The sequence below is a fragment of the Micromys minutus genome (assembly GCF_963924665.1).
Source record: "Micromys minutus genome assembly, chromosome: 32".
Classification (NCBI taxonomy): Eukaryota; Metazoa; Chordata; class Mammalia; order Rodentia; family Muridae; genus Micromys; species Micromys minutus.
The window spans coordinates 10,817,417-10,830,720 of NC_137967.1; positions in this window are offsets into that span (position 1 = coordinate 10,817,417).

Consider the following 13,304-nt stretch of genomic DNA (forward strand, 5'->3'; position numbering starts at 1 on the left):
GTGACAGAGGATTCCAGGTGCCCGGATCACCCAACTAGCAGCGAAGGCAAGGGTGAGCTGTTCTATACCCGGAGAGTACAGATAGCACCTGGAAGTCCAGAGATGGCTTTCTGGCCTGCTTACGGGGATGGGGGGTGGGGACCGGGGGTAGCACGGATGAAGAGAGATCCAGGTTTCAAAGTTTCTTCATGAACCCCAAAAAGGTTGGGACAAAAACTGCAACCACCCCTTGCCCTCCACCCCCCCCCCCCCGTGGAGCAAGGAAACTCTTGGGGATAGGAAGGACTTGCTTGTCATCCTGACCCCATCATGTCCTTGCAGGAATCCCAGAAAGCCAGTCTCTGATGTTTACCAATCCCTTGGTCTACTGAGAAGGCACTGGTCTGTCACTGCTAGCGCAAAGGACACTGACAAGCGGTGCCTTAGCCATCTGCTGAGGAAATACCAGGGTAAATTAAAATGTGAGTGGATTTGTGACTTCTGTCTTTTCCAAAAAGATAGTGTTGGCAGGTTTATGAGAAAACCATTCCCAAACACCTTGAATTTATATGGCGCGCTTATTTCAAAAGCTCCTCACATCTGTTAGCTCTTTGAAGCCCCCCGGAGGCAGGTAAGGTAGGAAAGAGGACCCGGTGGGGGGAAACAGAGCCACGGAGAGAGAGCACGGGGCGGCTCACCAAAGGCTGCTCAGCTCTCCATAAAGAGGTCACGGTGACACCTACCCCAAATCCCAGCCTGTCACAAGCACTGGGGCAGTTGACCTCTCTGCTTGGACAGCTGAATCTCAGGCCCTCCTGCACGAGGTTGGAGGCAGAAGGTGTACTTGTGAGCTAGACGGTCAAGTGCCAGAAGGTACCGGAGCATGGGACATTCCTTTCACACACAGCTGGCTGCCCTGCCCCCATGTGCCCTGTAAATTAGCCAAGGTTTAGAGGTAAGGGAATAATGGTTCCTCGAAGAGAAACAAACAGAAGCTGATTGACATGGAGCCCTGGCATAATCACTGTGGCAGTAAACTATTCTAATTATGGTGTCAATTGGCAACATTGTAAAAGGTTGGAGCAGCGAGAATGAAAACATCATATGCAGGCTCTGAGCAGGAGTTCAGAGGGTGTAATTACAGGGTGACATTATTGGCAAATGGTACTCTATGAAGTATTAACAGGGATGTGTAATAAACACGTCCCAAAAAACTCATAGGCTTCCGCCAGGAGCCAGGGGGACCCAGAAGTAGCCAAAGGCTCTGCCTCCAAACATCTCAGTTTGGCCCACCTAAGTGGTTCGTGAGAGCTCCTGGGGTCTTCTTGGAACAACTCAAAGGGAAAAAAAATGTTTCAAGATGGAAGTGCCCCCTCCCATCTGCCCTTCCTCAGAAGTGACATCCACGCATTCCTGTATGGCCCCCAGTACTTTCTGCCTGCAATCAAGATCCAAGAAGGCGGGCATTAGAACTATCACTGAACTTGGCAGTCTACAGTGAAAATAAGGAAAGAGAACTTTGCTCGTCATACCAACAGTACTCACAGGTCGCTCTGGCAGGAGCTTAGTGTCGAAGGGCTTTCCTGAGAAGCTCCATGCTGTTTCCCACGATGCCCGCACACGCTTCCCTCTACAGTGTGTAAGGGTTGGTTTCCATTCTCCCCAACTATCATTCATCTTTTCCAGAGCAACCATGAATGTATATGATGTCATAGCTCTTTGTGGGTTTGACTACACTCAGTTAATAATGTGCAAGGCTAAACTTTCCCTATGTATGTCTAATTGTATGTCTTCCTCTAAGGAACTGTTTATTTGGATTTTTCTTCTACTCCTTCATCTTCTCATTTTTCTTCTGCTCCTTCTTCTTCCCTCAACTCCTGTCCTGAAAATAGAATATAAGGACTTAGGTGTGCTAAGCAAGTGCTCTACCACTGAACCACACCCCATGCTCCTCATTGGTAGACTATAGGCAGGTACTATATACCATTGAGCCACGCCCCCAGCCTCCTTTTTAGAGGATTTTAGGCTGGTGCTCTACCACTGAGCCATGCCCCAGGTTCACATTGCTGGATTCTAGGCAAGTGATCTACCACCAAGCCATGACCTTAAGCCCCCAGTGGTGTTTTGTTGGCAGGTGTTGCACTACTGACTTAAACCCCAAGTCCTTGATGTTTTGAGACAGGGTCTTGCTCTGTCACTAGACTGGCTTCAAAGTCATGATTTTCTATCCGCCTTCCAATTTCTGTTTTTATAGGCATATCCCACACTTGGCCTTTCCCTCTTTTAAATTGGGTTACCTATTTTCTTATATTGAGTTCTTTGAGTTATTATATAGGTGTTTGAATATTAACCTTGTTTGAAATAGAAATACCCTTTCCCACTCTTTAGGGTTTTTAACTCAGTAATTGCTGCTTTGGCTGGGCAGACACCTTTCTGGTTTATTTATTTATTCTTCCGATACCCCAAAAATCCCCTTGGCTATAATTCAGTAGTCAGGGATATTATTAAACCCATGCCATATTAAAAGGAAGGGAGGTTAGATTCTATGTTTGGGCAGGAAAGTAACTCTTCCTTACTCTGTCATCCCTCATTGGAGAAGCTCAGATTCCCTCAAAGGCCTCATTGGTCTTGTGGCAACTGACGACATCTGCCAATAAGACCAAAAGTGTCTTCTTCACTTCAAAATAATCAGTGGATTAGCTCGTGTTTGCTCAGGGTCTATCATGTAAAATGTGTTCTGGCCTCTGGGCCTCTTTTACCTAAGATCAAATGTTAAATGCTTTCTTCTGGGCATGCACAGGCCATCCAAACCGTGTGTAAAAAACCCCTTCACTGGGTACACACAGGCCATACACAGCATTTAACACAGTGCTTTTTCTGGGTACACCAGGCCATCCACAGCATGTGTACACATGCCTTTTCTAGGTATGCACAGGCCATACACTGTGTGTGTGTGTGTGTGTGTGTGTGTGTATGTATGTGTGTGTTTGTGTGTGTGTCTGTGTGCATGTGCATGGTACGAGAGGCCATATGAAGCATGTGTACACAGTACCTCTGTGTGTGTGCACAATGACTTTCTTCAGTGTTCACGAGCTGGATAAGCTGCTTCCATTTACAATATCTACTGTAGATGTTTTTATGATCCTAGGAACCTAAGCGGGGACCTTGCACATTGTATCAGTGCCGGTCACTGGGCCCTGTGTTCTTATTTTGAGAGATGTTCATCAAGGCTCTGAGAGTAGCAATAAACTCACCTGTACTCCAGGCTGACCCTGAGCTTAGGATCCTCTTGCTTCTGCTTCCTTAGAAACAAGGATTACAATGTTTCCTACCATAGTAAATGTTAAAGTGTATCTTGACTAACAACCTTAGGATCTGATAGAGACTAGCATGGAATGAGTCTGGTTACAGCGAGAGTTCCAGGCACTCCTGCCAATGTTTAAGCTAAGAAAACCATGGTACACATTCACGAGGGATAGAGAAAGGAAGGAAAGGAGAAAATGGTCTTCTTCTCCATACAATGGAGCTCTTCCAATGGAAAAACTTGGCTATAGCCCTAGAACTAAATGAGAATTCCCAACGATTGTAAATCTATGTCAAATCGACAAAGAAGGTGTTAGAATGCAAGTTGTTTCAGGTGGGCTTTAACCAAGGTACAAGAATATAAGCTACCCATTTTAAAAGCTGCATCATGTTTTTATTTCATTTGTTTATTTTTATTAAAAAATTACATCATTTTCCTTCCTTTCCCTCCCCTTTGCATCCACTTATTCATAACCCAATTTTCTTTAATTCTTATCTATCTATATATTCATAAATATATAAATACAACCTGCTCAATCTGTTTAGTGTTGCTGGTACGGATATGATTTCCAAGCCACTTGGTATCAGATAACCAATTAGAAGGCTCATCCCTGGGTAGGAACTACACTCTTCACTTTTAACAGGGAGAGAAGTAATTGGCACAGAAATGAGTTTTACTCTTTTCCACTTGTATATGAACATTTTATCTGTGTCCCTGTGAAGAGACAACGGCTTCTGAAGACCCAGGCTTGCTTCTATGTTTTTCATGTTTGCTTGCTTTTCTTGAGAAAGGGTCTCATGATGTAGCCAAGGTTAGCGTCCAACTCGGTATTCTTCTGCTTCATTCCTCAGTGGAACTATGGATATGAGGTACTCACAGCAGCTGAAGGCTCCGCTAACATCCCTATCACACTTGCAGTTAGCTTCCTAAGGGCAGAGAGCTCAGAGGATGTCCTACTCTGACCCTGATGGCCTGAAGTGTCCAGTGCACCAGGTAGCCCTCAGGAAGCAAGAACAATGGAGCGCTGGGCTAGTTTTCTGAAACAAGCCAGCCAGAGAGCTAGGCAGGTACAGAGACCCAAACAGAGTGGAGGACAAGTTGCCAACTCTAGAGGAACCATGGACTGCCCGATCTTTCCACACCATGTAAGGGACCAGCCAGCTGTCTAGGTGTTGATTGATAACACAGGAATTCCTCATAATATGTTCCTGGCACCCCTAGGAAGATGTGCGTGTATGATCAGAGAACAAGACCTGGCTTGGAACACCACATTTATCAGAATGAGCACAGGTAGAGACTGCGATTGTGTTATTAAAACTGTTTCAACGTAGTCAACAGTCAACTGGGGATAACCCCACTCCTGGTAGAAGATTTCACCTGCCAAGTACCAGAGTCGGCAAGTTAGACTTCCCTGGGCACAGACTGGGTTTCAGCACAGCTTAACAAATCACTGCCTCCTTATAGGGTAAACAATAAATACCACATGATTTATCATATCGCCCAATAAATCAGGTGATAAATTATTAGGCAGAGTGATAAAAATCAAGTGTTTCAGAAATAAGTTAATCTATGACGCCAATGCGTACACTTAGCAGTTGTTTAAAAACCCAATTTACTAATCATTTCTACATAAAGAAAGATTAATGATTAGACAGATTAAACGTGTATTTAGTCCTATAAACTTCAGACAGCTATGTGCCCCACGAGCCTTCTCTTACCATCAAAGTCTATCTATTCCCACCCCACCCCCACAGACACCCCAAAATAACTTGCTCTCAGTTCCCCAGATGACCCTTCTAATGGTGTAGGCTAGGACAGAAAAGAGGGCTGGAGAAAGAGGGGCAAGAGAAAGAAACGGTTAATGAAGAGCGGGCCACTGGAGAGGACTGGCAGAGCGCTCTCTTCTCACCGTAAATTCTGCGACCCACTAATTAACACTTTCATTAGGGCTTGGAGACAGGTTCTGAAGCCGCCCGCTTCTCCAGTCTGCCTTCGACCCCCGCGTTCTTTCTCACTTGTGACAACTATGTTTAAGGCTTCTCTGCCCATCGAACTGGCTGGCACATCGAATTACCCTCAAGAGTCCGCGGGCATCACGTCACATTTGTGGGCCCAATATCATACGTGACGAGCTGTACCGCGGCCAGGGCCGTTAATGCGGCAGTCCGCAGACCGCCCGGCCCTGGAATGCATAGGCAGATATTAAGCTAAATCTTTTCGGAGTCAAGCTTGGTTTGTGTCAGTTACACAAACATATTGGTTCCCTTCAAAGAACAAATGCTTTGTGAGGATGGAAACGACCTCAGGACCGGAAGCTTAGAAATCACTCCATATTTCAATTCAGGTCATTTTTCTGAAAGCCTCTTTCTTCCAGGGATGAGGGGAGAGTGCCTGCCTTCTGGATGACTAGTTGTGAGCTAAAGACAACATAAACTCTGGGAATCATGCAGCAACGTAAGGAGGGAGACAGGGAGAGCTCTAGCTAAGCAAGTAGGAAGATGCACAGAATACATGAGATGTTGTTTTGTTTGTCGCCTTGCTTGAAAATGCCACTACCCTTGACGGGACCCCCTAACTATGGTTTCTGACAGCAGGGCATATCAAACCCCAATTCTTATCCCACTGTCCGTAATCTTTCTGTTGCCGTGACAAATTACCTGAGGAAAATCTACTCAAAGAAAGAAAGGTTTGATCTTTGGCTTACGGTTTCAGTCTTCAGACCCCAGGCTGCTGGCTGTGCTGTTTCTGGGTGGACTGAAGAAGCTTCATGAAGGATGAGCTTGGTAGAGATGCCTACTTCCTGGTAGCCAAGGAGGGAAGGAGACAGAGCAGGGGTTGAAGAAAGCAGAGAGGGGGGAAGGGGAAAGAGAAAATACCCTCTTCACGGACACACACCGAAAGACCAACTTCCTCCAGAGATGCATCACCCTTAGAACTCTGACCTCCTCCCAACACTCCAGTGCTCCGTAAATTCACCAAGAGATCAGTCTTTATGACGTCAGTCTTCATGACCCAGTCTCTTCCAGAGGTCCCACCTAGCTTTCCACACATGAACTTTCTACTGAGGGAACACACTGAGGAATCAAACCCAGAGATCAACAGCAGAAGCTGCCGACAGACAGAGTCATCTTGCATGTGTCCAAAACTCCCCTTCTCTCTCTCTCTCTTTTTTCCAACACTAAATCTAAGCTAACTTTCATGTGAAAAGGCCAGACGCCACACCTGGCAAAATGGCTGTGAGCCCGGATAAAGGATGGGAAATCTCAGAGGAGATAGTCACCTGGGCTACCTTGACCATTCCTGTGAAATGCTCTGAAAATGGAACAGGGAAGATGACAACCGCAGCTTCGGGGAGCCATCTGGAACCTTGGCCTCTGAGGTAGGAATGCAAGATATGAGGATGTCTACTTGGTTTGCAACCAGAAGCATTAACGCTGGGGTGTATGTGCTTTGTATAAGAGTGCCCCAGGACATTGCCTCAGACAGGGCTACCTTTGGGTCAGTGCTTAAGCACCGAATGGCAGTATTCCCTGACAGTCAATAGCTTGTCTGCTGCCATCAGACTGTTTACCCTGGAAGCCAGGTCTGCCATCTAGGTCCAGCTCAGCCGGGATACAAGACAGTTAGCTTCTCTGTGCCCCAGCTTACCACGCTGATGCATGGGATTCATGATGGCATCTTAGCCCATAGTGTTATTTGGGAAATTGATTGTGCTAGGGCGGGTGACACCCCTGGAAGAGGACCCGACAACAAGGAGTGTTATGACGTATTCTAAACAATGGTACCCCCCAGTCTACAAAGGCTGCCAGTCATCACTGGCCCAGACACTGTAGCCATGGAAGGGGAAATCTCCTGTATCTGTCCACAGGAGGCCCAGGAATAGCAGAAGGATGCTGGCTGGTTTAAAGAATGGAGAACATATTTTGTAACTAAGTTGGGGTGGGGATTCTTTGCCCTCTGTATGAAATGCAGGGGTTCTGAGGAATAATGGAAGACAAAGTCAGCGTCTTTGTCAGGCTGTTGTCTTCATCTTTTCGCTGTGTTGAGGAAGTATCCCACATAGCCCAGTCTTTCCTCAAACTTATGATGTAGCTAAGGATGACTTTGAACCCTTAATCCTTCTGCCTCTACCTTCCAAGTGTTGGGATTTACAGGCAGGCCATGGCATGTGGCATACAGTTTGGCTCGTCAGCATTTCCTGAAGTCTTTCTGTTAAAGAGTCAGTCCCCGTGGGCCACTCTGGAGGTGGGCTCAGGTGAGGACATCAAGTCATTAGGAAACATGTAATACACTGAGTGATGGGACCTGAGTCTCTCCCCTTTTTGCTGTGTTTTTTTTGTTTGGCTCAGAATGGAGCGGTTTAGAATCCGTGGAAAAGAGGCTTCAAAGCAATGGGGTCATTTGAGCAGGACAATGGGATCATATGATCGATCATGCAATGACATCATCTAATCAAGACAATGGGATCATATGATCAGAAAAATGGCATTATATGATCAGGACTGTAGTATTATATGATCAGGACAATGGGATCATATAATCAGGACAATGGGATCATATTATCAGGACAATGGGATTATATGATCAGGACAATGGGATCACATGATCAGGACAATGGGATCACATGATCAGGACAATGGGATCACATGCTCAGAACAATGGGATCACATGATCAGGACAATGGCATCTTATGAACAGGTCAATGGGATCATATGATCAGGATAGTATGATCACATGATCAGGACAATGGGATCACATGTTCAGGACAATGGCATCTTATGAGCAGGTCAATGGGATCATATGATCAGGACAATGGGATCACATGACCAGGACAATATGATCACATGATCAGGACAATGGGATCTTATGATCAGGGCAATGGGATCACATGATCAGGACAATAGGATCACATGATCAGGACAATATGATCACATGATCAGGACAATGGCATCTTATGAGCAGGACAATGGGATCACAAGATCAGAATAATGGGATCATATGATTACAATGGACAAAACAAACCCTTCTTTATATAACTTGATTTTCTTAGATACTTGTCGTAGTCACAGAAGGCTGAGGAGTAATATATGGGCCTGTCTCACAGTGGGCAGGTTTAATGTTGCTTATGGTTCAAAGGTCACCTCTCAGTGACCACTTTGCTTCTGAGATGTGGTGAGGCAACATCATGGTGAAAAGAGACTGTGTGGAGAAATGGAGGTGCTCACCACATAGTGACCCGGAAGCAGAAAAAGCAAGGGAAAGAAGGACCCTCCTAAGTGAACCCCACTTCCTCCCAGTAGACCCCAGTGATGAAGTCAGAATCCTCAATGGGGAATCACTCGAGAGGACAGGACACACCAGCTGGGGATGAAGCTGCCACCGGATGAGCCTTTGAGGAGACACAATCTTTCACAGGGCTCTTCTCTATCTCATCAGACTTAAGATGGTCCCCCACACACTCGGGCTCTACTCCACCAAAACTGGAATTAGAAAATCCACAATCCATGGATTTCTTTCCTTTTACCATGAACTTTTCTGAGGACTCTAATCCACACCGACGTTGTACATGCCTGAATTATTTATGGCATTACTAATAATAATTTTTAAACATCTCTCTTCAAGTGCCTGTCACAGTAGTTTTAAGCAGACAGCATGGCATCCATTCTATGAAGAAGGCAACTGAAGGAAGGGGCATTTGGATTACTTATTCTAACTTCAGAGTGAATAAGCCTTCTAATAATGCGGGTTAGGCTAAACTCAAAATGTTTGTCTTCAGTGGGCTTCATAACTACTTTGGAACCAACATGAAGACATGAATAGCTTCTTTTTAAAATATTTATTTGATTTTACATTATGTACATGAGCATTTCGCCTGTCTGTATGCAACATGCATGCATATATATGTATGCATGCAAGTATGTATGCATGTATGTATGTATTCATGCAAGTATGTATGCATGTATGTATATATGCATGCAAGTATGTATGCATGCAAGTATGTATGTATGTACACCACATGTGTGTGGTGCCCATGACTTCAGAAGGGCACATGAAATACCCTAGACCTGGACTTACAGATGGGTGTGAAATGCACTTGGGAGTCCAGAACCAAATCTGGGTCGTCTGCAAAAAGAGGAAGGGTTCTTGACCACTGAGTCACCTCTCCATCTCGCATTAATTATTTCTAGCTAATTCCCAGAAGCAGGAATCAGGTGCAGGAGGTACCCCGCCTCCTGGTCTGTGTCCTCCATGGAGATATGTTTGATGGAGTCCATTTGCCATCCTCAGAGCTGGTTGTCTTCTGTGGGTGAAGGAAGAATAAAGACACGCAATCTCTGGATAGGAAACAAGAAGCCAGGATCTCCCCTGCTCACACCCATGGCCAGGTGGAAATCACAAGGACACAGAGGTGTGACTGGAAGTGAAGAGACTGGTGGGTGCTCATTTTCCAACCAAATGGCTCTCAGCTCCACAGTCACTTTGATGTTCTGTTGTTGCCCTGGGATCGTTCAGAGGTCTGGAAGAAACGCTGTGAACCTGTCCAGTCCAACGGCTTGGTTCCCAGGCTTGATGTGGGGGGCACAAAATGCCTTCCTCTTAACTAGGCACAATGCCATACACCTGAGACTAGCAAACAAACAAAAGGATCGTGAGCTAAGGGCCAGCCTGAGCTACGTGGAGAGACGCTGCCTCAAAGAATCAAAGCCAAAACTCTAAAAGAGCTTCTCCCTTGCAGGTGTTACAATGCACAAGCCATGCCAAAGAGCAGATTTACTACCCTCATGCACTGCCCTTTACAGCCTCTGAAGCACATCCCCACATATCTTGTGACATCAGTATATCCCAAGTCCAGACACGCCCCTTGATAAACTACTCCGGTTCTCAGACTGAGCACTCACAGTTCAAACTTGATTTTCAGATGCCTCAGCCCACACTGACCACTTCAACCTGAGGGCCACAGAGAGGTGGCTGTAGTGTACAGGTCTGATCTCCTCTGACCTCCTCACCGACTGGCTGCATCTAGAGAGTCAGAACTTACTCACAAGCTACCCAGAGCTGCCAGTCAACAGCCAGCGTTGCTATCCTGCTTTGGTGAGCCTGTGTAACTGGAATCCCTGGAAGATGGAGACAATTCTTTGCACTTTGTGTTCCCCAAAACATGGCCGAAGCTGTTCTGGAGATGCAGCGCCACTCAAAATCCAGAGTCTTTCTGGCTGTTGAGCCCACACCAAGCAGCCTCAGCTCCAACAAAGTGAACAGCAGCCGGCAGCCATAGACACCAGGAAGGAATATGGATTCTGAGAGCATCAGCTGAGCGCCTCTTGAGATTTCTCTATTCACACCACCCCTCCCCCTTATGATTTCACTTCCTACCTTGTACTTGGACATGGTTCAGTCTTGGGGGTGGGGCGTCAGAGTTCGTCTGGGCTTCTGTCCATGGATTTTGGATAGATTCTAGCGGTCAGGGGAATCACCTCAGATTTGTGCCTCAGTTGAAAAACCTCACCTTTCCAAGGTGGTTATTACCACCACCCCCTGCCCCCGGCCTCTCCATCGGAGGCATCAACCATCAACCTTTTAGACCAATGCCAAGATTCAGCCACATAAAGTACCTTCACCGTGTGCTATGGGTGGAACCAGGCTGTGTGGCTGGGATTACACAGAGCAATGGGGCAGGATTAAGAATCTGCCCCCAAGCATGCAGCCTGTCCCAACCCAAGCCCAGAAGTAAGCTAAAAGAATCTCTACTCCCACTTCCTGACCTAACCACTAGACAGCTCCTGTTGCTTTACGAAAATGATTTGTTTTTAATTAAAATAGGAGCATAAATTATTTTTATCCTTATATTATTGGGTGGTAAGTGAATTCACAGTAACTCGTTGGGTTTTTTTTTTTTAAATCTATTTTAAATATAAACACACTGCCATATTTTCTGTGGGTTTGAAAGCTTATGTTAAGTTTGCAAATAAGTCAACTTCACAAAGATAACATCTTTCCCTAAAAAAAAGTGTTGCAATCTAATGGCATGCGACTGAAAATTAACATCTTATTAAGAAAACGCACGGATCCTCTCTGTGTTGCAAAAGTCCAGAGGAGCTTGTGGGGGTCCTCACTTTCCCCTGGGACCGAACTTACTCGCTAGGTAAGCTACATGGTGACGCTGTCTCCTTCATTCTGGATGGTCTCTGCAGCCGAAACATGTCTCACATGCCACAGAAAACTGCTATTTTATTCTGGGTTGTGCTTAACTTTCTTTTCGAGCCTACCTCCTTATGCATCTGACAGATCCAGTATTCACAGAGTCAGTTTGGTTTGCCCTGAAAGGGTGCTGTCTAAGCCAGCTGCATGTAACCACCCTGTGATTCTCAGCCCCGTTGTCTGTCTCTGTGCACGGGAGGGTCCAGGTAAACCTCTGTAAGGATTTTAATAACCAGACCTCGGGTGGTCATAACAACTGCCTCTCAGTGATGGGGACATAGCTCGGGACTTCTAACCCATTACAAGGAAAATAAAAGCCCAGGGCCACAAAGGGCTGGGAATCATTTTGAGACATAATGAGAGTTATCTGTGCACAGGTCCCCAGGCAAATCTCTTTCTATTCTTGTTCCCTCTCTGTCCTCTTCTCCAAAGAGCAGCTTAGGAGCCCAGCGGACGAACCCAGAGCCCCAGCTCTTTTCCCCTGTCCCAGTGTGACAAATGCTTCCAGCCCCACACTGACTCACATCAGGACCTGGGGTGGGGTGAGGCCATACATGAGCCTGGTTTTTATTCTGCCCCCAGGCCCACGGGTCTTCAGACACCTCACCAAAATAAAAAGACTCTCATAAATTCAAACGGGGAAAAGCTGTCAAAACCTGCATGAGTTGTTTAAATACCATGAATAAGGAAAAGCAACAATGGGAGCATCAATGAAGATGTGTCTCCTTCAGACTTGGCCATGTGCCACCGGGATGCAAGTTCCCCCACCAAGCACTGCAGCTGAAGAGGGAGACCAGCTCAGCCACCCCTTTCTCCCAGGCAGCCCCTCCCCCGGAAAGAATTTCTGACAAGCCACTCAGCTAGCATTCCCCACCCCATCTCCTCTCATTTGCATCCTCATTAGAATAATACGATTTCACAAAGTAGGTGGGGGTGGGAACCCGCACCACTTGGAAGAAGAAATGTTGAACTTGAGACTCAGGGACAGGAACAGTCCCATAGGGAGCCAAGCTCAGGTTTGGCACACACCGCACCTTCCACACTCAGCCAGAGCTTGTAAGGACATCATAACTAGACAATCAGGACCAGATGAGAATCTTCAGCATCGACCCAAACCAGAAGAGGGTCCATTTGCTTTTGTTTTTCAAAGGAACCTTGGCATCAGAAGAAGGGTTCAAAGAAAATGTTTTCACAGAGGATGGGGAAAAAAAAAACCAAAACAACAACAAAAACAAACAAACATCGACAAAAAAAAAAAAAAAAAAAAAAAAAAAAAGAAAAAGAAAAAACGGTGCCTTTTGCTTGTTTTTTCTTAAAGATGCTGGCGCCTGGCTGAGAACTACCACATACCAACTTTCAGAAGTCAGTCCAGAGTCGGGTCGGACTCTATGGTCTGTGTTTTCAGGCTGCTGTTGGTTTCTTGCTAATGTTTTATCTGCTGTTTGTTTCTCCAATGTGCATTTATTAAATGATACCTTGTAAATACTTCTGGTCACTTAAAAAGCAAGGGAGTCCCCCCCCAACCCCAAGCTGGTTTCGATTTGTCTACTCTGAGATGGTGGGTAAGGTTTCTTTTATTTTGTAAAAACCTGGAAAACCCTATGAAGCCACACACCCCCAAAAACACCCTCCGCATATTTTCTTGTATTTGCTTAGCTGGTTTCTACATCAAGGGAGGTAAAGACAGAATAAGCCCTTGAGAAGAAATTCAGGAAGGACAGACTTGGAATTAACAAAGCAAGACAGAGGACAGAAAGACCAGCTCTGTGGGATCTTGAAGTGAGTTGGGCTCCTCAGAAGTTTCCTTCTGCCATTTTCTAGC